This window comes from Mauremys reevesii, linkage group 3, assembly GCF_016161935.1.
Source record: "Mauremys reevesii isolate NIE-2019 linkage group 3, ASM1616193v1, whole genome shotgun sequence".
Classification (NCBI taxonomy): Eukaryota; Metazoa; Chordata; order Testudines; family Geoemydidae; genus Mauremys; species Mauremys reevesii.
This window is the reverse complement of record NC_052625.1, coordinates 36,958,575-36,984,596: the sequence shown is the minus strand read 5'-3', so window position 1 is coordinate 36,984,596 and position 26,022 is coordinate 36,958,575. Positions and strand designations below refer to the sequence as shown.

Below are 26,022 nucleotides of genomic sequence, written 5' to 3'. Positions count from 1 at the left end.
AATAACTGTTGGGGATGTGCAGATGCCTACAGTGATCCTCGGGGACCCAGCCTACCCACTAATGCCCTGGCTCATGAAGCCCTATACAGGCGCCCTGGACAGTGACAAGGAGCTCTTCAACTACCGGCTGAGCAAGTGCAGAATGGTGGTGGAGTGTGCTTTCGGATGTCTCAAGGGGAGATGGAGGAGCTTACTCACTCGCTCAGATCTCAGCGAAACCAATATCCCCATTGTTATTGCAGCTTGCTGTGTGCTCCACAATCTCTGTGAGAGCAAGGGGGAGACCTTTATGGCGGGATGGGAGGTTGAGGCAAATCGCCTGGTTGCTGATTACGCTCAGCCAGACACCCGTGCAATTAGAAGAGCCCAGCGGGAAGCGCTGTGCATCCGGGAGGCTTTGAAAGCTAGATTCCTCAGAGAGCAGGGTAACCTATGACTGTCCAGTCTCTTTACAGAGAAGCTGAACCTGCCCCTGTTTCAGTTACTATTGACTTTTTTCAGCGGTTACATACCCCGTTCACCAGGTTTCCCCCCTTCCAACAGACGTTTAAAAATAAAGTTATTGGAACATTTTTAATTAACAAAGTTTTCTTTACTAACGAATTCGCGTTCAAGGGTTCAAACAGGGACGCAGACTGTGGTGGGTACGGTGTGCAGTGATGTACAGACCGCTTCTACACTCGAGGACTGACAGGCTCCTGCTCCTACAGTGGTCTCTGGGGGGAGGACGGTTACAGGAGGGTGTGCAGGAAGGGGTGGGTTTGCAGGAAGGGGTGAGGGGTGTGTGGGAAGGGTGAGTAGGTGTGGGGGGATGATGGCTCTGGCTGGGGCTCAGGGCATCGGAGAGGTTCATGGCTAGGGTGGAAGGGCATGGTAAGGGCAGCCTGCCTTGCCATTTGTGGATGCCAGGCGCTCGGACCCTGGGGCAACATACACCTCCCAGACTGACCTGGGGCAGCAGACACCTCCCAGAGTGACCCGGGTGTCTAGTGACTGCACTCTGTGTGTGACCTGCTGTTGATCCTGCCCCCATGTCTGTACCCTGTTAATGGTGGCTGTCCTATGCAATTAACAAACCCCTCCCCCCCCTTCACACAAAGTCTTCTGCTGTGTGGTACATGAGCGCTCTGCTGGGGTGGAGTGACAGTTTTCACGGTCCCTAGCGCCCCTCCTTCTTGTGATTTTGGGTGAGGGGGGGACAGGACTTTGTGGCGGGGGAGGGCGGTTGCAGATACAGTTCAGGGGGGCTCTCTGCTCCTGCCTGCGGTCCTGCAGAACATCCACAAGGCGCCGGAGCGTGTCCGTTTGCTCCCTCATTAGTCCAAGCAGCGTTTGAGTCGCCTGCTGGTCTTCCTGCCGCCACCTGTCCTCCCGTTCGCTGTGTGAGCGCTGCTGCTGAGAGAGGGTCTCCCTCCACTGGCTCTGCTGGGCCGCCTCGGCTCTGGAGCAGGCCATCAGTTCAGCAAACATCTCGTCCCGAGTCTTTTTCTTTCGCCACCTAATCTGCACCAGCCTCTGTGAGGGGGATGCCGGGGCAGTTCGGGAAAGAGCCGCAGCTGTGTGATGGGAAAAAGGAAGTGATTTCCTTGCAAAGATACATGTTTGCGAACACTGAACACAGTCTACTCAGTTTCTGTGAACAAGACCATACAGGGCACCTAATCTCATGTGCTCTCAGGACAAGTTCAAATTTTCGGCATTCGCTTTCATTGCCTGGGGTCTTGCACTGGAGATCGGACAAGCGGGGCAGGACAGCAGAATCCGTGTAGCAGCCAGGCCTGGTAAGCCGTAAACTTTAGGCTGCTTAACAGGTAATGGATAGCAGTGCCCTCCTGCTGCAGGCAATCTGGAAAGCATAAAGTCTGACCCTGTTCCAGCCCCTCGCGGCTGTCCCCGGGAAAGATCCCTGTATGCTTTTCCTCTGCAGCCTCCACCACGTGGCTGTTAAACGACGGTCATTGTTATGCAAAGGAAAAGTCAAGCATTCACAATAGTAACATTAAAGTAATTCCCCTAATTAGATGCAGCAGTCGCCAAGCGAGATCACCCTGAGGCGGGTCACCAGGAGAAACACAGAGCACATGCTGCGTGAATCCCTGCACAGACCAGGGCCCTATGCTGCCATGCTGGTCAAGGCAATGCTCCCACTGTATGTGAGGATGGCCTGGCGCGGAAGAGTGTGCTTCCACGGAGCACCCAACAAGGCACCTCTCCCCAGGAACCTCCTGCGGAGGCTTTTCGAGTACCTCTACGAGAGCTTCGTGGAACTGTCCCAAGAGGATTTCTGTTCGATCCCTATATGCATTGATCTTCTTTTCATATAGTTTTTAATCCTGTTTTTAAAAAAATAAATGTTTACATGTTTATAGCACTTACCGACTGATCCTTCCCCTGATTCAGAGTCCGGGTTAACGACCGGGGAGGGTTGGTAGGGGATCTCTGTGAGGGTGATGAAGAGATCCTGGCTGTCGGGGAAAGCGGTATTGTAAGCGCTGTCGCCTGCGCCGTCCTCCACAAACCCTTCCTCATCTTCCCCATCCGTGAACATCGCCGAGGAACTGCCCGTCGACACTATCCCATCCTCAGAGTCCACGGTCACTGGTGGGGCAGTGGTGGCAGACCCACCGAGAATGGCATGCAGTGCCTCGTAGAAGCGGCATGTCTGGGGCTGGGCTCCGGAGCGTCCGTTTGCCGCTTTGATTTTTTGGTAGCCTTGTCTCAGGTCCTTGATTTTCACGTGGCACTGCGTTGCATCCCGGTTGTATCCTCTGAGTGCCATGGCTTTGGAGACCTTCTCGTAGGTCTTTGCATTCCGTTTTTTGGAGCGCAGCTCCAAAAGCACAGACTCATCGTCCCACACAGCGATCAGATCCAAGACTTCCCGGTCAGTCCATGCTGGGGCCCTCTTTCTACTCTGAAATTGCATGGACTCCTCTGCTGGAGAGCTCTGCATCGCTGCCAGTGCTGCTGAGCTCGCCACGATGTCCAACCAGGAATTGAGATTCAAACTGGCCAGACAGGAAAAGGAATTCAAATTTTCCCGGGGCTTTTCCTGTATGGCTGATCAGAACATCTGAGCTCGGACTGCTGTCCAGAGCGTCAACACAGTGGTGCACTGTGGGATAGCTCCCAGAGCTACTAAGTTCGATTTGCATCCACACCTAGCCTAATTCGACATAGCCATGTCGAATTTAGCGCTACTCCCCTCGTCGGGGTGGAGTACCGAATTCGAACTAAAGAGCCCTCTAGGTTGAATTAAATGGCTTCCTGGTGTGGACGGGTGCGCGGTTAATTCGAATTAACGCTGCTAAATTCGAATTAAAGTCCTAGTGTAGACCAGGCCTTAGATGCTTTTACAAAATTTAGCCAGAATGAAAAACCGACATGTATAACAACATGTAAGCTGGATATAATTATTATTCACTCTTTGCATTACTGTAGCATTCAAGCCGCTAATCAACATCAGGATCCAGTTGGGTTGGGTGAAGTACAGGCCCATAGGAAGAGACTATCCTTGCCTCATAACCAAGGAAGAGATTTCCAAGGGCAATTATGTGCCTACCTCCCCTGTGTGCCACATCTGCCCTTTAAGGTTTAAACATAAGCTGCCATGAGTGAATGTAACAAACAACATGTGGGGGAGGATGAGGGTAATGGATATTGTCTTGCAGCTGCATAGGCTAACAATGCACACAGCCTCCTGGTTCCAATTCATTTCAATGAGCATTTAAAAAAATCCTTAGCAGTCTATAAACTCTTTGGCTCCTTTAACATTTGCACATCAGTCCACTCCAGGCCAGCCCAGAAAAACTGACCCTGCTGCCTATTATTTTTGTATCTTTTCTCCTTTCTGTACAAACTATTCCCAGACACCCTAGCATTTTTTTGCTGCTTTGTCCAAACTAACACTCCATCCTCATAACTCTCCAGGGTAACGGGCTCCCTCCAAAATCACTGGGCTGCCTGCCTGCCCCATCTGAGGCTAGGAGTCCATCATAACCCAAGAGGATTCTTCTGTTCCCTCTGCAGCTCTTCAGAGGGCAGAGGTGCACCCCAGCAGGTATTAGGGATGAGGCCCAGTGATCAATTATGTGATCAATCACTCAGATGTCCCTGAGGCCAGGAATGTGAGGGTTTTCTTGGGGGTTGTCCACTAGCTCAGCCCCCCCTTTCTCACACTTCCTTCTACCCCCACCCTTTCTCCAAAAGTGATCAGCGTCTAGAACTGCTAAAATCTCTGGGGCTTCTGAGGCTGTAAGAGCTGCCCCCAGGTGCTGCTAGGAGGAGATTGGATGCCATGCTTGGCCAATAAGTCCCCAAACTCCTGGCACTGAGGGGCTTTCAGGGCAAGCATGTCTTCTAGGCCACTTCCCCTGGTGCCATTGCTAAAAGGGGCCAATGCTTTAGTCAAGTCTTTCCTTCTTAGAAGATGTCTGGTAGGGGCTTTTTAATAATGCCCCCGTGGTGCCTCGTTATAGTACAGGTGCCTCATGCCCCCATTCTGCCCTATAGGCCAGAGGCCTCGGGCAGACTACATCTACATAGGCTGGTTGTTTGGTAGTTTGATGAGGGGGGGTGATCAAAATTTTTCCACAAAAGCGGATACTTGTAATGAAAAATTGCATTGAGTCAAATTGCATATCAGTCCACTGAAAACTTCCAACCAGCCTAGTTCTTTTCTCTAAAAAGAGTTACTAAACGGGTTATGTGCTATTCAGTCAGCTTATGGCACATTTGTGTAGTAAAGGAGGAAATGTATGAAAATGGGGATGGAACTGAAATGGATTTTCTGCCCCTCCTCTCTAAGAAGGTAGTAGTTTTACTTCGGGGTAGTGACATGTTTCATCTAGTTTGTTAATGTTGACAGAAGACATCTGCAGTCGACTCATTTCCTCTAAGAAATTGGCATGCCAAACTTGTGCGGTCACATACTCCTCACCTTCTAGGCAAGGCAGGAAAATAGAAAAATAATTCACTTATCTTCAAAGTTCAAATAATTAAGGAGCTGAAAATGAATAAATGATGTGGCTTGCAGAAGTCACGTAGCTAAAATGCGCATGGTTGATTTTCCACTAAAGCTGTTGAAATGTTTTAACTTGCACTGAGGTCTTCTGTGATGAGGCATGTTGGATTGGCAGAAAATAAAAGGATTGTAAAGCTGTGCAATAAAAAAAATACAAATTAGTGGTGTGCTGAGTGATTCAGAAAATAATTTTGTAGCCCACCCTAATGCTTATTTACCTGCAATTGACTAGCTACCAGATTTTTACCTGTGTACATGATTCAGCTAGCAAGCTGCCACTGCATGAAAATAATAGGGTTACACAATTGACTCTGGGAATATACGCTTGTATATTTCTTTTTTTCTGGTTCCCTCTTTTAGTGGTAAATACCATGCAAATGTGGGTAAACCAACAACTTAACATCAGTTTAAATAACAGTGTTTCTCGTGCTATGGTCTGGATCTCCTCGGGTGGATTACACCTACTAAGAAGGCCATAGTAGTCTTGTGGGTCTACTGTAGGGGGAGGGATGGTGGAGTTAGGAAGATTACAATTGCAAACTGAGGATTAAATTATTCTTCTCTGGTCTAAAGTCTGGGCACTATATGCAAAGCCCCTCTACTCCACCCTAGGGAAAAGAAAAAGAAAATCTTTGGGCACATCACCTCAAAGAATGTATTCTACATGAAAATGTCTATTAAAAGAGTAAAATTAAAGATTTTGCAACAAAAATATTGTAAAGTATGTGTACTGCAGTAGTGCCCTAAAGGCACCAACCAACAGTGGGACCCCATTGCGCTAAGCACTGTACTTACCCACAGCTACAGACAACCCCAGGCCCAAATCTAAATAGATAGATCAGACGAAGGCTTTGAAGCAAAAGAGAGGCACAGAGATGTTTTGAACTCCACACATCTGCTGCACAAAACAGTTCAGCTTCAATGAAACAGTATTTTTCAACAACAAAACATTTTGTTGAAAATGTCCCAACGAGACATTCTCTTTTGATTTCTAGGTAGGTTATTTGGGGCCCGGAATGACTGCAAACACCTGGCCCCAATGTTGGCACATAACAGAAGTGATCAGAAACCCAGTCCACCTTTGCCAGAAATCTGGTGGGAATGCTTTGGGCCTGCATCAGCCAATGCATTTAAAGCTGCCTTATGCCAGTATTTCCTACTCAGAAATGGCTTCCGGTGCCTTTTAATCTACTTGGGCTATGTCTATACTATGACCGAGGGCTGTGATACCCAGCTCCTGTACACACAGAATAGCTCAATAAGGACTAGTACAAGTATAAATACTAGCACAGCCGCTGTAGCACAGTCAGCAGCTGCACGGCTTAGCCACACCCACTAGTTTCAGGCAGGTTTGTGCTCGACACGACTAATCTGTGCCGCCACTGCTGCTGCCCATGCTACTGCAGTTCCACTACTATTTATGCTCATGCTAGCTCAATGAGAGCTAGCGTGAGTATGCGCCCGTGAGCTGGGAATCACAGACCTAGCTCATATCATAGACATAGCCTAAAATCCCAAGGTCACACGAACTTTCCAGTTAGTAATTGTGAGGTCACACTTTATATTAAAGGTATACATATAACAGTTCATAAATTTAATAAATGGCTAATCAGTTGTCATAGGTTGTTACTGAGTAGAGCAGGTCAGAAATTTTCTGATGAAATGTTTTCCCATTGGAAAATGCTTAGTCATCAAAAAAGTGAGGTGCATCATGGATAGTGTGAATTTCCATGAAATTTCACTTTTAAAAAAGTAATAAACTATTTTGACATTTTCAGAACAGAATATTTTGATTTTCCATTTCAAAATTACTTTTCATTCCCGTTTTTTAAATTTTTGTATATTAGATAAAAATATAAAATAAAAAGCAAAACGGGAATGAAATGTTTCAATTTTATCAAAGCAGTGTTTTCATCAACTCAAAAATTTAGAATTTTGTTTTGTGGGAAATTTCTATTTTTTTTCCTTTTGTTCCATTTTAGAATAGAAAAAAGTTCAACATCGTGAAATTTCCTGTGAGATGTAAAATCTGATTCCCACCCATATCTTTAACAGATCAACAGATTGCTTAATCTGATACCCACCCATATCTTTACAGATCAACAGATTTCTTAATCTGATTCCCACCCATGTCTTTAACAGATCAACAGATTGCATAATCTGATTCCCACCATCTCTTTATCAGATCAACAGATCATTTAACACACATCTACAACGCCACCTACTCATGTGATAACTATCTTTATTCACATGCTACAGTCTGTAACATGCTTTCACCTCTACTAGTTATTAAACATTTAAAAATTATTTTTAAATGTACTCTACTATGAAAGTTGACCAATAAAGATTATTAAAAATACATATTTTTCTAAATTATGACTCATATGTACTAATTAGCATCTTTTTTATTCTATATCTTATCTTACCAGTTTACTGAATCAATTATATTTCTATCATATTTCTGGAGATTGAGACCCAAACCAAAATGTGTGGGCTTCATTCTTCACTGCCTCGTATCTTGGGTAGGCATTTAAAACTGCTAGTCTAAATAGAAGTGGTTTTCATTCATTTTGAACAGGTGTAAACAACTAAACCATGGTGAAGCAGATGTTCAACCTGGACACTCTTGAATTTTGGAAAGTTCAGATTTAAACTTCAGAATAGGCTTCTAACTCTGGGAAGGTCTAAACCAAAACCTGGGATCCAAATACTCTCCTTCCATATATTACCCAAAGTTTCGAGCTATTTATTTCTTTTCTCTCTCTCTCTCTCTCTCTCTCTAAACTTCTCTCAAATGTCTACTCACCTATCTACTCTACCTACCTACTAATTAATTTAAGTTATGTGCTTTTAAACCTTATACAGCAAAACACTTAAGCACAGGCATAAACTTTGTTGATGCTAATTGGATTTACGCACATGCTTAAATGCTTTCCTAAATTGAGGCACTTGCATCTTATACCTTATTCTCCTCTCACCTTCACTAGATTTACACTAGTACGGCTTTATTATCTTCAGTGAAACTACATACAATTTACACAAGTATGAGTGACAGAAGTAACAAGCCTGATCAGATGTTGTGATATACAGATAAAAAGTTTTCAAAAATAGGATTCTGAGTTCATATTTACAGAGCTACATGTGTGCAGAGCACCTACCAGCTCCCATTTTGAGCATGGCCATTCAGCACTTTTGAAAATCAAGCCTATCATTTAGGTATCTAAGTAGGGAGTGAGGAATCCAACTGTAGACATTCATTTAAAAAAACCTGGCCATACGGTCAACATATTCATATGAAGCAAAATAATAAATTATTTTCTGCCAGTGAAATATTAAGATCTCCAGCAGATTTGTTTGGAGAATTTTCTAAAACCTAAAATATTTTAAACACAGCACTCTTTATTAGCACAAATCAACTATGTTTTCCATTCATACATACAAAATAGACATAGAAAATGAGGTTAGAGGTGATATTTCAACCAGATGTCCTTTTCCAAGTTGTGAGGGGAAAAAAATCAAGCAGGATCATAATAAAACTAACCATGCCTCCTTTGTTCTTACAGGCTGACAAGGCTTCATAGTTGTGTCACTGACAGTTTCAATTTTGGATCTGAAGTTTCTTTATTTCAAAGGGATTTTTTCCTGTTTTAGCTTAAATCCTATAGCCAATAGGTTATCAAAGTACCTCTTAGCCTATGCAGTGTCTTACAGAGATTATTTTTAAATACAGAAAAGGTGGAAAGAACATTTTTCTTTAAAACTTTGTTGAGTAAGGGATCTGGAGACTTTGCTGAACTGTGCTGTGCACAGGAGATAGATATAATAGAAAAAAAATTCTTGATGAATGTGCAAGTAGACAAAAATATTTCTTTAAAGTTTCCTGTTACAGTAAAATACAAAAGTTATGTTGAAATAACAATGTGACTGGGGCTGATATATTCACTGCTATATACTGGTGACTTCTAGTAGGGCTGGAGAAGGGAACTGTGAGTTTCCTTTAACTCAGAATTTCCTTGCAGATTTTTCTGTCTGTGTTCATGTTATTTTAAGACACTTTCATTTGATCATTCAATACTTTCCACTCCTGACTAGGTGGTGAATAGACTTGCCACTTGGCCGTTTTTTTTGCTCCTCCTTCCCTCAGCTTGGACATTTCTTTTGACATGAACATCAAGTGAGGTGGAGAAGCCACCCAGGTTATTTTTTTAATGCCTTTAACAAACAAAAATAAAAGTATTCTGCATAGAAATAAAACTGAAGGCACTCCCTGGGTCCAACCCCTGCGAAAAAATCTGAAACTTCAGCCAAAATTAATCTTGCCAGAATTTCTATAGGAAGCATTAATTCAGTCTCTCGTTAAATCACATTGCTTCTTCCTGTTTAATATCACCCAAAACCAGTCCTTTCACATATTTTTGTTAACTCTCATCTTGATTATTGCAAACTTCTCTTCTCTGCTTCTCTTCCCTCTCCAGTCTCCTTGAAAGTCTAACACTAAAGTAATCTTCCTCTCCTGCCACTCCAGTAATGTCAGCTAGTCTTTTTCCTCTTTGCATATTTTAGCACACAATATTAACTTTCCTCAACTTCAAGGCCCTAAACAATCTTTCCCCTACACCTCCATGTCTCTGCTTTCATTTCCTCCTACTTTCCCTCCGACCCCACCCCTTCTCCTCTCTTTTTTCTCCTCTCTTTATCTCATCCTCCCACATTTGTGCCTTCCTATTTTTATTCATGATGTCCCCTATACCTGGAACAGTCTCCTGTTTTCCATATGACAAAATCCCCTCTTATTCCTCTTTCAAGTATTTCTTTTAAACCCACTTCTCCTATAATCTCTGCCAACTTCAGAGAAATTGCACGGGGAAGCTACAAATGGGAGCCCTCCATTAATGGGTTGGGTGGGGGGTAAGTGGAATTTTGATTCATTTCATGCCTAAATACATAGATTTTGGCAATTTTTTCCATGATCACAACTCACCTGATTTTCAAGCTAGTCACTCAGCCAAAACAGCTAGGACTAACATCTTTAGTGGCTTTTTGTTGCAAACTGAATTGCTTCTATCAGCTGTAGGCTTGCTTAAATATACAGACAGTTTTGTATACACTGGGTCATAACATGCTTAGCTATTGGATTTCCAATATAAAGACCTTTGTATTTGCTGAGACTTGTGCATAAGTGGTTTGAATTCTATCACATTTTTTGAGTCCACACGAAGATATTAGCTCAGTTTTATAATTTAGCTGTGGGAGCAACAGGGCTCCCATGTAGGCCAGCAGCTGTTTTCATTATACTCACAGTCTACTGGTGTCCCAAGTCACATGACTTTGAGACTCTTGTAAGGCAATTACCCCATACAATCTATTACAATTACACTTGATTATATTATCTGTATAGATGCTCTTTTATTGAGTGCTGAATAGGAGAAAAGCTGAGGACAGCAGTTTGCTTCAACCAATTGGATTACATAAGAACATAAGAACGGCCATATTGGGTCAGACCAAAGGTCCATCTAGCTCAGCATCCTGTCTTCCAACAGTGGCAAATACCAGGTGCCCCAGAGGGAATGAACATAGAATCATAGAATCTCAGGGTTGGAAGGGACCTCAGGAGGTCATCTAGTCCAACCCCCTGCTCAAAGCAGGACCAAACCCAACTAAATCATCCCAGCCAGAGCTTTGTCAAGCCTGGCCTTAAAAACCTCTAAGGAAGCAGATTCCACCACCTCCCTAGGCAACCCATTCCAGTGCTTCACCACCCTACTAGTGAAAAAGTTTTTCCTAATGTCCAACCTAAACCTCCCCGTCTGCAACTTCAGACCATTACTCCTTGTTCTGTCATCTTCTACCACTGAGAACAGTCTAGATCCATCCTCTTTGGAACCCCCTTTCAGGTAGTTGAAAGCAGCTATCAAATCCCCCCTCATTCGTCTCTTCTGCAGGCTAAACAATCTCAGTTCCCTCAGCCTCTCCTCATAAGTCATGTGCTCCAGCCCCCTAATCATTTTTGTTGCCCTCCGCTGGACTCTTTCCAATTTATCCACATCCTTCTTGTAGTGTGGGGCCCAAAACTGGACACAGTACTCCAAATGAGGCCTCACCAGTGCTGAATAGAGGGGAATGATCACATCCCTCCATCTGCTGGAAATGCCCCTACTTATACAACCCAAAATGCCATTAGCCTTCTTGGCAACAAGGGCACACTGTTGACTCATATTCAGTTTTTCGTCCACCGTAACCCCTAGGTCCTTTTCTGCAGAACTGCTGCCCAGCCATTCGGTCCCTAGTCTGTAGCAGTGCATGGGATTCTTCCGTCCTAAGTGCAGGACTCTGCACTTGTCCTTGTTGAACCTCATCATATTTCTTTTGGCCCAATCCTCTAATTTGTCTAGGTCCCTCTGTATCCTATCCCTACCCTCCAGCGTATCAACCACTCCTCCCAGTTTAGTGTCATCTGCAAACTTGCTAAGGGTGCAGTCCACACCATCCTCCAGATCGTTAATGAAGATATTGAACAAAACCGGCCCCAGTACCGACCCTTGGGGCACTCCACTTGATACTGGCTGCCAACTAGACATGGAACCATTGATAACTACCCATTGAGCCCGACCATCTAGCCAGTTTTCTATCCACCTTACCGTCCATTCATCCAGCCCATACTTCTTTAACTTGCTGGCAAGAATACTGTGGGAGACTGTATCAAAAGCTTTGCTAAAGTCCAGAAATAGCACATCCACTGCTTTCCCCTCATCCACAGAACAGGTAATCATCAAATGATCCATTCCCTGTCACCCATTCCCAGCTTCTGGCAAACAGAGGCTAGGGACACCATCCCCGCCCATCCTGGCTAACAGCCACTGATGGACCTATCCTCCATGAATTTATCTAGTTCTTTTTGGAGCCCTGTTATAGTCTTGGCCTTCATAAGATCCTCTGTCAAAGAGTTCCACAGATGGACTGTGTGTTGTGTGAAGAAATATTTCCTTTTGTTTGTTTTAAACCTGCTGCCTATTACTTTCATTTGTTCACGTGTTATGAGAAGGAGAAAATAACACTTCCTTATTTACTTTCTCCACACCGATAATGATTTTATAGACCTCCATCATATCTCCTCTTAGTTGTCTCTTTTCCAAGCTGAAAAGTCCCAGTCTTATTAATCTCTCCTCATATGGAAGCTGTTCCATATCCCTAATAATTGTTGTTGCCTTTTCTGAACCTTTTCCAATTTCAATATATCTTTTTTGAGATTGGGAGAACACATCTCCACTCAGTATTCAAAAAGTGGGCATACCATGGATTTATACAGAGGCAATATGATATTTTTATTATCTATCCCTTTCTTAATGATGCCCAACATTCTGTTCGCTTTTTTGACTGCTGCTGCACACTGAGTGGATGTTTTCCAAGAACTATCTACAATGACTCCAAGATCTCTTTCTTGAGCAGTAACAGCTAATTTAGACCCCATCATTTTATATGTATAGTTGGGATTATGCTTTCCAATGTGTATTACTTTGCATTTATCAACAATGAATTTCATCTGCCATTTTGTTGCCCAGTCACCCAGTTTTGAGAGATCCTGTTGAGCTCTTTGCAGTCTGCCTGGGATTTAACTATCTTGAGTAGTTTTGCATCATCTGCAAATTTTGCCACTTCTCTGTTTATTCCTTTTTCCAGATCATTTATGAATATATTGAATAAGACTGGTCCCAGTACAGACCCCTGGGGGACACCACTATTTACCTCTCTCCATTCTGAAAACTGACCATTTATTCCTACCCTTTGTTTCCTATCTTTTAACCAGTTACCAATCCATGAGAGGACCTTCCCTCTTATCCCAAGACAGTTGACTTTGCTTAAGAGCCTTTGGTGTGGGACCTTGTCAAAGGCTTTCTGAAAATCTAAGTACGCTATATCCACTGGATCCCCCTTGTCCACATGCTTATTGACCCCTTCAAAGAATTCCAGTAGATTGGTGAGGCATGATTTTCCTTTACAAAAACCATGTTGACCCTTCCCCAACAAGTTATATTCATCTATGTGTCTGACAATTTGTCTTTATTATAGTTTCAACCAGTTTGCCCAGTACCAAAGTCAGGCTTCCTGGCCTGTAATTGCCAGGATCATCTCTGGATCTCTTTTTAAAAATTGGCATCACGTTAGCTATCCTCCAGTCATTTGGTACAGAACCAGTGGAAAACCAGACCCAATAGGTCAAATCTATGCCTGGTTCAAAGTTTTCCATGGAATGCAGACACTTAGTCTTATAGCTGAAAACTCAATTTCCTGTTGAAAATAATTTTGGAGGAAAATTTTCACTTTTCATTAAACAGCCAAACATCCCCAAACCAAAAAGTTTTGATTAAAAAATGGTGCCTCATGGGAGATGTAGTTTGGGTGCCTCATGCCCTCACTGTGCTCTGTGGGCCAGGTTCCCCAGTGGGATTATATTTCCCATGATACACTCCAGCTGCTGAAATAGAGGGGTGACTCTGGTGTATCATGATGGATGAATTCCAGCCTGAGAGGTTGGCCTATGGAGAAGAATCCAGTCGTCTCCCAGGAGCATATATATAAATTTTAAATATATAACTTTCAGCTGAAAAGTTTCAATGTTTTGCCCAGAATGTTTTGGTTTTAGATTTTTCACTAAAAAGTCAAAATTTTCAGTGGAAAAACCTGCTATCTTCCAACTAGCTCTCGTCAAATCCTTAACTGCTGCAGCAGATTTTCACCACACTACTGATGTAATCTGGCCATAAAATGAGTTTAAGATGTCCTGGAAACATCACCCCAATGCAAGGATTATGCCCCAGTAATAGAGAGTTACTGTAGGGGCTCTTATCTACTTTTCCTCCCTGCTGCCAGCACAGAAGGGAAAAAGGGATGTGGCTGAAGGAAAGGGGTCTGGCTGGGATGCCTCTCTACCATTCTGAGCCTTGGCTGCATTTTCAAGGCCCGTGGCTGATCCAGGCAGCATAAACTAAAGTATCCCCAGGTCTGCTCTAACACAGCACTAGGATAATGGCCACGCACTCAGCACCAGCACCAGGATCAGGGGGATGCAGAGGTGCACTTTAAGCTTCCTTTGCGCACACACCCCTGACTTGCACTCTGTTTGTTTGCAACAGGATCTGGTTCAAAGTCTTAGGTTTGCTGGAAATTATAACCATGAAGCAGAAGTGTCAAACCTGGTTATATTTGTATAGTTGTATTAAGTGTTAGGGTTTTATTTAGATTTGCCCTCTACTATATAACATCATCAGCAATAAAGTGAAGTAAAACAATCAAGACAAGTTGATCTGATACAGTCATCTAGTTAGACGACATTTCTTCTGCTGAGGCAGGTCAATTGTCTATATGCTGTATAGTCTCCTACATAAGATAATTTCTCTCTCTTGCTACAGTATGAACCCATGTTCTACACCTACTGCCACTAATGTTCTATTTTCCCACCCTCACCCCCAACACCCCCACCCAGGGCCGGCTTTATGAACTGTGGGGACCAATTCGATTACCTGGCAGCGGTCTGGGGCTTCGGCAGCACTTCAGTGGTGGGGGGTCCGCTCCAGGTCTTCCGCGGCACTGAAGGACCCTCCACCACCGAAATGCAGCTGAAGACCCAGAGCAGACCCCCGACCTCCCCCCCAGCCGCCGAAACGCTGTCGAAGACCTGGAACCTGCCCCCGCCACCGGATGAGGAAAAAAATTAAAAAATTAAAAAGGCACCTAAGGCGTGGGGCCATCTTAGGCGCGGGCGTGGGGCCCGATTCTGGGGAATTGGGGGAATCGGCCTAAAGCCGGCCCTGCACACCCCTCCTTGTTTTAGGCAGTCTGTACATGCTAGGAGCATGCACTGTCACCTCAGGCTTGGTCTACACTTGAAAGTTATATCGGCATAGCTGTATCACTGAAAAACTACACCCTGTCAGACATAGCTATACCAGCACTACTCCCAGTGTAGACACAGCTATGCTGATGGAAGAATACTTCTGTTAACGCAGCTACCGTCGTTTGGGGAGGTGGTGTTCCTACACAGACAGCAAAGCCTTCTGTCAGCGTAGACTGAGTCTAAACCAGCATTTCTCAAATGCAGCCACCAGGGCCACATGTGGCCACCAGGGGTTTTTCTTGTGGCCACAGCCTCCTGGGCGGTGACTGGAGGGGGGCAGGGAGGGGAAGCAGCGTGCCTTCCCAAGGGGCTGCCAGCAGGGGTTGGGCCCTGTCCCCCTCTGGAGCCATAAACGCTGGAGGAGCAGGCAGCTGGTGTGAGTTCCTCATCTCCCTGGGACCATTGGGGCTCAGGCTTCTGGCTTCAGCTCTGGGGTGGTGGGCAGTAGCTCTGGTCCCTGGCCACAGGGCTTCGGCCTCAACCCCGAGCTTCAGATGCTGGCACCAGTCTTGCCACCCCTCCCCCATCACCACTGGCCGCTGCTGCCTCTTCCAGCCTCTCAGACGTCCCCTCCCCCACTCCAGCGCCCCTGGCCACTGATGCCTCCTCCAGTTCCCCATCCATCACCCTGTCCCCTACTGCCTCCCTACCCACCTCCCATCCAGGGCTTAATTTGTCCCCCAGCTTGCTGGGGCTGAGTAAATTTGTTGTGAAAAGTGACATTAGTATGTTTGTTAATATCACTTATCACTGCCTCCCAGTCTGCTTCTGTGAAAAATATTAACAAATACACAAATATCACTTGTCACAGCGGCAGACTTACTAGTTAGTAAGTCTAAAACAAAAAAAGCAACCAACCCCCCCCCCCCCAAAAGAAACAACAATAACAAAAGACAAGAACATGAAAAGCACCTTATTTTTGTTTCTATTCTGTTTCGGTCCAGTAAAGAATAGAGACAACTGTACATTATTTTGATTATTGAATTTGGGGGGAGGAAAAAACCCTACATAAATAAAATACAATGATTTGGACATGTATAAGTGCATATTTGTTTTTCCTAAAGTTAATTAAGTATTTTAGGAAAAATATCAGAGCAGCCACAAGCAAGAGTTGGTGGCTACACTTTGAGGCCACCAAAAACTTTGTTGTGAGAACCCTTGGTCTAGACTATGGGGCTATGGTGGAATAGCTGCTTCAGTATGGTCTTCAAGTGTAGACATATCATCAGAGTCATGAAATGTGTGACAATGAACTGAACACCAAGCTCTGTACCAGTTATGGAGAAAACTTTGGCCATTTGAATCCTCCTTTAAATCTGTACTGATAAAACAAAGACTTAGCCAGTAGAGTAGAACTGCACTGAATGGGCATTGCATGCAGTAAATACAGTGTAGAAGTATGACATGGGAATTCTGTGATAACTTTTGTTCATGGGTGAACCCCATATCTTTCAAAACACACAGGTTGTTAAATGAAATGAAACACATGATGTTGGGTGGTTACCTAGGCCTAGAGCACTGATGGAATCATGAGAGCAGATATTCCCACGGATTCTGGTGACAAACACGTTGATCAGCTTTAGCTGGTACACACACTAGCCTGCCTAGGTAAACAAAAGTAGATTCAAAGTCAGATCCTCGGGTGGTGTAAATCAACATTGACTTTACAAGCTGAGGATCTGCTCCTCCAAGTGGAAATAGAATCTTATACACTGGACAGAGATCTGTATGCAGCCAAAGGTGCATTGTACTGTATTAGAAATACTACATCTCTAGGTAGTGTCATGTGGTGCTGTATTAAATATAGTTCCACCTCCATTTAATTTCACTCCCCCAATTAACTGATTCTAATTCATTTCCATTGCTCTGTCCCACCTACATTTATCTTCCCAATACACATCTTTCCCCATCTTCCACTATACCTACCACCAAACAAATGTTATAGTTAACTACGTAGACAGTGAATTTAAAACATACATTTATCAAAACAAAACCAGCCACATAATCTTGGTGTTGTCAGCTTTCCCCTCCCTTCCCTCTTCTCTTACCCCTTGTTTGTCATCACTCGTCTAGTCTCATGTTATGTCTAAAATTAGATCCCCAGCACACTTGATGGGGGAATAACCCCTGCTGGGAAAAAGAAACGATAAAAGTGCCACTATATGTGGGCAGGAAAGAGGTTTACCCCTCTGTGAAGGAAGCTAGGCATTCACACCTCTTTAGAATTAATTCACCAGCTAAAGGGGGGGGCATGTGGCCTCCCCATGTGACTCCCACATGACTCCTCACATGATCCCACTCCCAGACCAGGCCCTGCACTCTGCCCCTCTCCTCCCCATGATCCATCCCATGTTACCTGAGGGGGCTCTGTCCTCCTCCTGCTGTGCAGGAGGAGCTGCTGGCATGGGCTGCCCGGTGGCCCCACATTCTGCTCCTTTTGCTGCTGCAGCTCCTGGGAGAGTCCTGAACCACAGGGCTCTCCTGGGAACTGCAGTGGCGAAAGGAGCAGATCGTTGGGCAGCCCCACACCGGCAGCTCCTACGGCAGAACTCTACTGCCCCAGGACCCGCGTCCTCCAGTGGGGCTGCTGTACAGACCCCAGACAGGAGACGCAGGCACACAGCTGCGTGGAAGGGCTGGGGATGGTACAGCTGCGCTAGAGGAGGGTGGCCCCATGTTCTGCTCCTCCTGTGTCTTTCCGGTTCCCCGTACTGGCTATAAATAGCTTACTGGTATGGCGGACTGCACCGCCCTACTTGCACCACTAAAGAAAAGACTTGCTGTTTGCTTCTGCAAATTTTGCTTGTCTTCTAGCCAGTTCCACTGGCTCCTGCAGCTGAGAACTGCTGACCTCAGAACACACTATAAGGAAGTTTACAGCATAGAAGAGGAAAGAGCACAAATAAATGCAGTTTCAGACTTCCCTAACTTGTGCTGGTTTTGTCTGAGGGTTTGTGAGTAGAATCTAGAAGAGCCCAGCTGGCTTTACTGTTCCTTCCCCTTTTACCTCTCACCCCGTCTCCACTACTCCTCCAAGGAGCTAAAATTCTGCAGATCCCCCATGGAGAGACTTAAAGAGTAGGAAACATGGATCCTAGAGAATACTAGCTCTTAGGGTAGAGATTGTGTCTTATGCATGTGTGGAGCACATGTGGGAGCTGTATAAGTAAATGTTAGTGATAAAGCACAGAATTGAAATAAGACAAGAAGAGAAATTCAAATATTAAAGACACAGGCCAAACTTTTCAAACCTGTGTGCCTCAATTTAGAATCCTAAATCCATATTTATGCATGTAAACAGAAGGGGCCTAACTGAAGTCAATGGGAGTTCCAGGTGTTCAGCAGCTTGGAAAATCAGGCCGCTTCTATATTTATGCACCTAAATAGATTTGAGTCCAACCCTGGGCAGCCAGGTTTAAAAGTTTCGGCCATAAATCACATATATTTTACGTGGCACCCTAGGAGCAGGCATAACTACTATCGTTACTGTACTACTGCCAGACCTGAACTTCATTCTTCTCTTCATCTAGTTTGTTAGTTCCGAATAAACACTCAGAATTGTGTGTGTGTGTGTGTGTGTGTGTGTGTGTGTGTGTGTGTGTGTGTGTGTGTGTGTGTGAGAGAGAGAGAGAGAGAGAGAGAGAGAGAATATATGACTATATACAGAAGTGTAAATAGAATTAATCAAATCTGAAGTACTGAGTTGTACACATCTATATGGTATAAACCAAGGTGTATAAACAGAGCAGTGGATTGCCTACAGGCAACTTCTTACCTACAATTACCAAAATTCTTTGTAGTCATGTTAATTCCAGTCCTTGAGAAAGCTCTGCAATCTGTTTTCCCTAAAGTATATATGCAGACATTTAATTGCTGCTTGACATATTGATAAGTCAGCAAATGTGCCTACAGCCTTTTGCTTTGGAAACATGTTACTAGAAATACAATGAGCCAGATTAAATACAGGTCAACAAGTAAGCCTCACCTAACATGCTTGAAATGTTTAGGGATTTTTCAGAACAAACAATGATCCATTTAAAGAGGATTTTTTGAAAAAAAAATGCATGAACTGAAATTATATGTCAAACAAATTTCAGCACTCATGTTCAAAGCATTAAAATCAGGAGGGAAATTCTGTCTTTAGTTACTAAATCATACACTAAACATCATATTCAAAATGAAAAGCTTTTTAGTTTAATATAGACATTGCTGTTCTTAATGTGGGTTTAAAATGGAGAATGAGAATTGCAAGGGGAAACAACAACAATAAAAAACCTCTTTGCCATTAAAGGGAATTTGTGAATTATTCTCATCTGGCAGTCTTTTTTTCTTTATAGAGAAGAGGTACAAGCACCATCTAGGTAGCAAACGTTCCATTTCATTCTATGACAGACCTGGAGAATTTCATTTCTCATCTTTACAGGAATGGTTTGCATATAAATGTAGAACTGTAAGACCTATTTGTGGCCTTAGACCAAAAAATCCAAACTACCCAGGCAGTAGGAAAAAATCCCTCACACGTGTTTGTGTTTGGGATCTAGTGTGTAAATGGAAAGAGACTGGCTGAATTCCATGGAATCAAAAGGTGATTTTAAAGAAAAAATGGTCTTCAGGAGGACAAGTACAAGCCAATTGTGTGTAGGAGACTCAGAAGGAGCAAGGGCTGTCGGAAAGTGCTTGCAGGCGTGAAGCTTGAAGACTCAGAAAGAAGGTATTTCACAGTATAGCATTTACTCCTTACAGTTAGCACTCTTGGAAAGGAAACACTAGAAAAAAGAGGAGTTTGGAGGCTTTTTACATTCCGACCAGCTTCCACAATGCAATATGTAAATTAGTATATAAACTATAAGTGCTTGATTTATATTAAACATCAAATTCTTACTGGAACCTACAAAGGATTTTGAAACAACATCTGAAACACTTCTCTCCTCTGAAAGGCAGCATAATCTGCTTTGGCACCAAATAATGGATATTGTTAAAACTGTGACATGGAGGTGTTTGTATTATATTACTGAAGTTCCCTGACTGGTTCCCAAATTCCACACAAGTAATCCTACTATGAATAAAGCTTATATTCTGAAACTTGCTGAGGGGTCTGAAGTGATTAAGGCATTTCCTCCTATTGCTGCAGTGTACAAAAAAAAGGAAGTTTATGTTACTACTTTGATTTATTTCTAAAGCAAGGGGCGGTGCATGTGTGTACCAACACAAGGAAGCTACCGGTAACACAGAAAACTAAGCAGTCTCAATAAAACTTAAAGATAAGTTTGTGACTGAAGCAGAATGATGCAAAAGGGATTATCATCAGCTTTTTTAAAAGGTGTAATTCATGTATAAGCCTGCATATTTCAATACTGATCTATTATAGAACTGGGATATTTTTGTTTTATGAAACTCTTTCATGTTAATATCCCCATGCACATCTTAGGCCTGGTCTACACTAGGGTGGGGGGTCGAACTAAGGTACGCAAATAGCATAGCTGAAGTCGAACTACCTTAGTTCGAGTTACTTACCCGTCCAGACGCCGCGGGATCGAAGTCTGCGGCTCCCCCGTCGACTCCGCCACCGCCGTTCACGATGGTGGAGTTCTGGAGTCGACGGGAGCGCGTTCGGAGTTCGAACTATCGCGTCTAGATTAGACGCGATAGTTCGAACTCCGAGAAGTCGAACGCTACGCGTCGACCCGGCAGGTAAGTATAGACCTACTCTAAGACCATACATCTTAAAAGGCAGACAGTCAATGATCTAGGAAAGGACCTAGATGTATATAAGTTCTTAAGGCCTAAATGTCCCTGTGTGTGTCCTTTTAGACCGTAGGGGTTCCTTTTGTCTAATGAAATTGGGCCCACTCAAAACCGCCTATAAAAAATACACGAGGGAAAACTGTGCTGAACATTCCACAAGGTGAACTTGTTTAAAAACCAGACACAAATACATAAACATGCGTATGTGTGCGTATATCTATTTCAGAAATATTCATTCAGAAATGCATGGTGCAGAGGGGTTTCTGGTTCTGTGCTGGTGTCACATATATGTTGCATTGGGAAAATGAGTGGGTTGGACAAACACCAAATATTAGGGCTAGACAAATTTAAATTTACATGAATGATGACAAAGATATAGCTGGGCAGTCTCTCGTTACTCATTTTAATACAATACCTTCAGAAATATTGTCATGATCTCATGGGGCAAACCAATAGATAATGTAGGAGGAGAATGAAGTTGGCTAAAGATACAGACAATTTTAGCTATATATGAGATTGGAAGGTAACGGACATACAGTATGTTACATGAGAGCCATGCTTGCCACCCAACAGTGATACACATTAGGGCACAGAGTTTTTTTGGTCTCCTTACTGGAAGTTAATAATGAAGGCAGGAAGTACAGTCTTGTGGTTAAGGCACTGCATTAGGTCTTGGTAACATTCCTAGCTCTGCTAAAGACTTCCTGAGTGACCGTGGGCAAGTCAAATAATTTCTTTGGGCCAAATTTTTAAAGGTATTACATCTGAAGATTGAGATAGGTGCCTAGTGAGATTTTCAAAAGTGTTTAGGCAGGCCTATCTGCATCTTCAGGTGTTGAAATACCTTTAAAACTCCTGGCCCTTTGTGCCTCAGTTATCTGTCCGTAATATGGGAATATTAATACTTTTCTTCTTCTACTGTCTTGTTTGTTTAAACAGTAAAGTCTTCAGGATAAGGAATGTTTGACTGTGTGTTCTTATATAGCACCGACACAGCCATTTCACACAGGCCCTACTGTAATACAAGTAATAACATCAATTTTGAGGATTTTCATTGTTGTAAAGTAGGAGCGGAAGGAGAAAAGCATTAGCATTGGGCTCAGCATTTTTATATTCCAGTATAAAAAGTGTTCTGCAAAACTAAGAACCACTTCCAAGCAACTGAATAGTTAATTTTGAAGGTCTGCTAATGAAGAGAAGCTACAACCAAAATTAGCCACCCAGAGCTAAGCAATGCGCCAGAAATACATTAGGCCTCCTTTATAAGTTGTAGTGTCTAGAGTTCAACTCCCGTCCTTAATTACTAATCCAGAAAGAAAAGAGTGCCTTTGTTTGGAGAACTGATGCCAACTATAGCAGTACTGGACCAAGTAGGCACGTTGGGCAGAGATTAAAAATGATGAAATCTCTAACAAGGTCATTATTTTTGTTCTTTTTAAGAAATCTTAATAATTTGTAACAATATTCAAAATTACCACCAGGACATGCCTTTAGGTTCCCATTCCAACAGAAACATAATAAAACTAACAATTTATCCAATATAATCATTTTCAAGGACATTTATGTTGAAGCTACAAGCTACACAGCATCACATTTACAGAACACTTTTTCACTTGCACGCCAAAAAAAAAAATCCCCATTCATCACTTTGCAAGATCTAGTTGAGGAGAGGACGGTTTTGTAGCTGATGCTAGGACAGTGGTCAGTAGATATGAGTTCTACCTTTTATCTGCCACAGCCTTCCTGTGTGAACTTTCACTTGGGCTCTCAAGAGCGAATTGGCATCTACTGTAACCAGTTGAACTGCTTTTCAAGGTTTAATCTCTGGTGACTTCAAAAAGTCTTACAAGAGGGTGAATATTCAGAATATATAGTTTGGAATTTTTTATTTGTGTCTCATATTTAGTTGCCACTGAGTTTTAATAACTGCCCCCGGTGACTATAATTAGCAAGCTACAGTAATGGTTTGGATTTATCATAAAACAAAAACTAAGAAATTCAAAATTAAGGGTCCAAGGTGCTGAGCACTTTCTACAGCGTGATGAGATAGGGGGTTGGACTAGATGACCTCCTGAGGTCCCTTCCAACCCTGAGAGATTCTATGAGTGAACTCAGCTCCCAAGGAACCTTATCAATCAGAACTGACAGTGCTCAAAGATTTCTGGTCCAACCTTTTAGCTCATCACAGCTTCCCCCAGGCATTGTAGAATATTAGAACAACCTACAACCTTGCATATTGTGAACCAGATTGTCAACAAGCTTCCTTAACTTGTGATTGCAATATTTTTGGTAGGCATCTATTTTCATATGACTTGTGTGCATAGAAATAAGTAATTGTCTTTACAAATGCTAATTTATGCATGAAGAGCTTACAATAGCTGCTCACTGCAACTTGTTCAGAATGCAGAAGCATATTTGTTGCTGATCAGAACAACCATCTTTATGTCAGACATGTCTTCTTTACTCTGGCTGCCTATAAGTCACACTATTGGGTCTCAAAGTCCTAAAAGGCAGAGGCTCTGACTATGTTCAAGAGCTACTACTTGAGTCTCATCTTTATAACTACTCAGAGGCCACTTGCTTTAAGGATATCCTGTCCCAAGGCCATCCTGTCCCAAACCAGCCAGTGACTATGCTTGAGATATTTGGTGATTCCAAGCTTTCCCCCATTAGCCATCTAGTAATTCTACCTTCAATCATCACATTATGACTCCTTTGTCCCAACAAAGGTTTTGTTTTTTTTTAGTGTGGTGCCTGTTGGCTCCATATTTATTACTGTATCTCACTATTCTGCAAACATGAGACAGTTATCATATAACTCTCAATCACACCTACATGGGGAGGTGGGACTAGAACCTCCCCAAACATACTGCTGAGCTACAGTAGACCACTGGCAAAGTTAACAAGCCTTTGACCCGCTCTGTTGACTAGCTACTAGAGCACAACCACAAGAGAACAGGGTAAATAAGTTTTTGGTTTGGTAGCCAAACTGAAAAAATAAAATGGTTTCAAATTGCCAATATGACAATTTTTTATTTCTTTCTGGCAGAAATGAAATTTCATTTTGGGTCAAACAACGTGTTTTTTTCCAACTTGAAACAAAACATTTTGTTTAGGTTTTGGGTAATTAGTCTTTTGTTGTTGTTTCATTTAGACGTTCAAAAAGAATAATCGGAGCGCTTCATTTTGAAAGTGTCAAAGTGAAACATTTTAACTTTTTTAGGAATTTCTTTCCCTCCGTTTTTATTTAGCTGAAGCTATTCATCTAATTTAACTTGATTTCATGGACAGTTTCAGTCAACCCTAAACTGCATTTTTTGATGAATAAACTATTTTCTAAATAAAATAATAATCACCATCGACCCAGCTCTCCTTCCCACACACACAAAGCCACTACACTACATTAAACCTCCCATCACATCCACCACTTTTTCTGCATTCCACTCTCTTCCTCCTCCAAATGTGTTCTCTTTTATTCTAAGAAAATGGGTTACATTCAAAAATTTTCATGGTTATGGTCCAGCATTCCACATGTTTCAACATGTGGAAATGGGTATATTTTTCATCAAAAAATTATTACAAATATTTTTATTTTTTCCAAAGGAAAAAAAATAACATTCCATCACCATTTCAGGAAATCTCTGCTAATCTGAATAAATACCCTAAGATAAAATAAAACAAACATCTTAGTTTCAAAACACAAAAATGTAATAAGATTTCAGTGCTTCTGTTTAGAAACCCAGAAATGTTAGTGCATTATAAATGTATGACTATTTTATACCATTTTGATGCATCATTATGAGGTAAAGGTAATGTGCTCCATACAAATAAACAGGCCAGAAGAAGTTGTCTTATGTTCAGGTTAAAAGGAGCACTGGGAGCCTGTATTTGAAGCCAAGTCAAAACTGGCTTCGTTCTTAAGTTTACTTTATTTATAGAAATATTCAGTGCATGACCCTCCTCGATCAGGGAGTCTTGGCTCTCAATCTTTGTAAGTTTCATGAGAAAAGTTATGAAAACTTCTCTGATATTTATTAGCACCGGCACTGGTTCAATAACACAGGACTCTGCTGAGCTGCATGCTGCTATCGCATGTCTGAGCTTTGCATTAAACAGGAACAGAAAAGAAAAGAAAAGAAAAAATTTAATACAAAAGGAAGTAAATTATTTACTCGCCCCACCTCCAGAACTTGCCTTTATCTTTTTATATTAACCTTTAAAGTTCACACGTTTGAGTGTGCTGGGTGGATGGGACCATCTGGAATTACATCCTATATGCAGAATGTTGCAAAATTGCTGTGGCCATATGAAGTACCTGGGGGGAAGGGCAAAAAGGGGATATTAACACTCAGAGCTGGTTTTAGCTCTCCATTGCACAGAGTCTGGGTATTAAATTCTCCCTTTTTTGGTTGTTAGAATAACTGGAATGTTTGTTTGTATGGAGTTTCATCCCCCACCTCTCATTTAGCGAGGTTCAGTAGCTGGGCTACTGACTTGGAACCCAGGAGACTTAGGTCCTATTCAAAGCTCTGCCACTTACCTGCCTCAGTTTCCCCTCCTGGCTTTTGTCTGACTTATTTATACGTAGTGTAAGTTATCTGGGGCAGCAACGCTCTCACTCTGTGGAAGTACAGTGCCGAGTGCATATGGGGCTCAGGTCATGGTTCAGGCTTCTAAGAACTATCATACGACAATAATTTATCAGAAGAGGAAAGAGTATTTACTTTCCTGCTTTACTGGGTTTCACAAAACAACAATCTTCATAGGTTTCCTCAGACGTTAGTCTGTGCAATTGTATAAGCAATTGCTTAAATGAACTGCTGATGTGGCTACAGGCTTAGCTCTTTGTACAGTGTGTTCTCTCAGTTGAAGGTGTATTGTACTAATGTTTACTGCTCTCCAAAGTTTTACATGCTGGTGCAAGTTCTACTTTGCATTTCGCTTCTAATGAATGGCCTTTGAAAACAGTACAATGTACACGATGAATGAGAACATATTGGAACAGATTTCAAGGATTCTGGGAACAAAGCAAATATTTGCTTTGTAGAGGAAGATCAAGAATTCCTGCCTAAAGACATCCCCCCCCTTTTTTCTTTTTTTTTTTTTTGCATGTGTGGTTACAACCTTTGACTAGTCTTCTCAGAGCAGCTATTTATGGATCCAATTCATGACAGCCCACGTGGTGTTGCTCCATTTTAAAATATTAGTACAGTATATTATACTGTATGACAATTATTTTTAGTAACACACTCTAAGATAAGCATAAGGATGTCAAATGCTATAGTGTAGAGTTGATAGATGAAAGGGTAAGGAGGGAAATTTTCGTGCCATATGCAGCAATGCATAATAGGCAAGGTGACAC

General features: G+C 42.7%; 1 long non-coding RNA gene across 2 annotated transcripts in view; it reads right to left on the bottom strand.

Annotated features, from left to right (window-relative positions):
- Positions 1 to 26,022, bottom strand: part of LOC120400198 — a 152,484-nt gene that overhangs the window by 5,795 nt on the left and 120,667 nt on the right. The window contains exon 6 of one of the 2 annotated variants that reach the window (XR_005595590.1): positions 3,409 to 5,158. The exons of the other annotated variant lie outside the window; for it this stretch is intronic. This is a non-coding gene — a long non-coding RNA (uncharacterized LOC120400198). Of the gene's footprint in view, positions 1 to 3,408; positions 5,159 to 26,022 lie in introns of those variants that run through there. 2 annotated transcript variants of the gene reach the window in all.